At 47.8% G+C, this 2,393-nt stretch overlaps 1 non-coding gene across 1 annotated transcript; it reads right to left on the bottom strand.

Moving 5' to 3' along the window:
• Positions 1–1,074: 1,074 nt before the first annotated feature.
• On the bottom strand, positions 1,075–1,178 carry LOC135277087 (U6 spliceosomal RNA). The gene has a single exon (XR_010344689.1). It is a non-coding gene; the product is annotated as a U6 spliceosomal RNA (small nuclear RNA).
• Positions 1,179–2,393: the final 1,215 nt, after the last annotated feature.

Below are 2,393 nucleotides of genomic sequence, written 5' to 3'. Positions count from 1 at the left end.
AGGGTTTCACCATGTTGGCCAGGCTGGTCTCGAACTCCTGACCTCAAGAGATGCATCCACCTCAGCCTCACAAAATGCTGGGATTATGGATGTGAGCCACGGTGCCCAGCTCTCTCCCCTTTATTAATTATCTCTTACTGTGTAACAGATTATCCCCAAGATGGATGACTTAAAACAATAATCATGATTTACCATTTCACCTGGCTGCTGTGGACCAGGAATTCAGAAAGGGCATAGAGGAAACAGCTTTCTCTGTTCACAATGATTGGGACTACAGCTGTAAGAGTCAGAGGCTCAGGACAGAGATCACACGTTCTTTGTCACCCAAGTGCAGCTGAGGCTGTCACTCAGAACTCCAATGTGGCTTCCTTGTGGCTTGAGCTTCCTCTCAACATGGTGGCTGGATTCCAAGGCCCAGCATCCCCAAGAGATAGAAAGAGCTGGGCAAAAACGGACCCTAGAAGTCACATCGCATCACTCAGCTGTATTCTATTCACCAGATGTGGGTACGCAGACCAGCCTGTGCTCAAGGATAAGGAAACCAGGCTTCATCCTCTGAAGTAAGGAGTGTCAAGGAATTTGCAGACATATTTTTAAATCCCTATGCTCCCCCTTACCTTGTTTTTTTTTCTTTAGAACTCTATCCCTTCCTGATACAGATTGTGTGTCTATTTCTATTTGTTTATTGTCCTTTCCCATCAAAATGTCAATATCTGGAGTCGGGCACAGTGGCTCACGCCTGTAATCCCAGCACTTTGGGAGGCCAAGGCAGGTGAATCACCTGAGGTCAGGAGTTCAAGACCAGCCTGACCAATATAGCGATAACCCCATCTTTACTAAGAATACAAAAATTAGCCGAATGTGGTGGCGCATGCCTATAATCTCAGCTACTCAGGAGGCTGAACCTGGGAGGTAGAGGTTGCACTGAGCCGAGATTGTGCCACTGCACTCCAGCCTGGGCAACAGAGCAAGACTCCATCTCAGAAAAAAAAAACATCAGTATCTGCCTTGCTCGCTCCTGCCTCCCCTTTGCTTATAGGCATGTGTAATACATAGTGGGTGCTCAATATATATACACGTATGAAACGCTTTGTGAATTTGCCAGTCTTCCTTGCCCAGGGGCCATGCTAATCTCTCTATTGTTCCAATTTTTGGCATATGTACTGCTGAAGCCAGAAGTCAGCATATATTTTTGAATGAGTCAATTACCATGTATTCATCTCTGACAGATTTTGAAAACAATCAAACTGGTTGCTGGGAATCCAAAGAACTGGATTGAGCGGCGGGGCACGGTGGCTCACGCCTGTAATCCCAGCACTTTGGGAGGCTGAGGCGGGCAGATTACCTGAGGTCAGAAGTTCAAGATCAGCCTGGTCAACATGGTGAAACCCTATCTCTATTAAAAATACAAAAATTAGCTGGGCGTGGTGCTGGGTGACTATAATCCCAGCTACCCAGGAGGCTGAGGCAGGAGAATCGCTTGAACCTGGGAGGTGAAGTTGCAGTGACCTGAGATCGTGCCACTGCACTCCAGCCTGGACCACAAGAGGGAAACTGTTTCAATTAAAAAAAAACAAAAGTAAAGAATTGGATTGAGGGAAAGACAGTCAACTCATGAAGAAGAAGAGCAGAAGAAAAGCTTAATAAAGCCATGATGTAACCGTGAGGACTCCATAGCTGAGGGCAGGTCATAGGGTTGCTTTCCCAACTGGCCTTGGCTGTAACCAAGCAGGTGTCTAGGAGCTGGGGCAGCTCACCTAGGAGTGCCTGGCACCCGCTTCCTGGGATTATCTCTTATCTATACAAGTGAGTGACTTGCCTTCCCAAAAGGGGTGCTTGTTCCAGAAGGAAAGGAACTGTGTCTTCTTTTCTTTTTTTTTTTTTTTGAGACAGAGTCTCGCTCTGTTGCCAGGCACCAGGCTGGAGTGCAGTGGCATGATCTCGGCTCACTGCAACCTCCGCCTCCTAGGTTCAAGCAATTCTCCTGCCTCAGCTAGCAGCTGGGGCTACAGGCACGTGCCATCACACCCAACTAATTTTTGCATTTTTTAGTAGAGATGTGGTTTCACCATGTTGGCCAGGCTGGTCTTGATCTCTTGACCTCGTCATCCACCCACCTTGGCCTCCCAAGGTGCTGGGATTACTGGCGTCAGCCACCGCGCCCGGCCCTGTGTCTTATTTTCTTGGCATAGTAAGTATAATGCAACATACTTAAAACTCTGTGGCTACATAATTGAGGGTCAGCAGGCGTGGTGGAACACTAACAGCTATCGTTGTTTTTTTTGTTTTTTGTTTTTGTTTTGAGACAGAGTCTTGCTCTGTGGCCCAGGCTGGAGTGCAGTGGTGCCATCATAGCTCACTGCAGCCTCGAGCTCCTGGGCTCAAGCAGTCCT

This window comes from Aotus nancymaae, unplaced genomic scaffold (genome assembly GCF_030222135.1).
Source record: "Aotus nancymaae isolate 86718 unplaced genomic scaffold, 86718_ANA_hifiasm-v0.15.2.pri h1tg000029l, whole genome shotgun sequence".
Taxonomy (NCBI): Eukaryota; Metazoa; Chordata; class Mammalia; order Primates; family Aotidae; genus Aotus; species Aotus nancymaae.
Note: the sequence above shows the minus strand (reverse complement) of the source record. Positions and strands in the feature narration are given on the sequence as shown.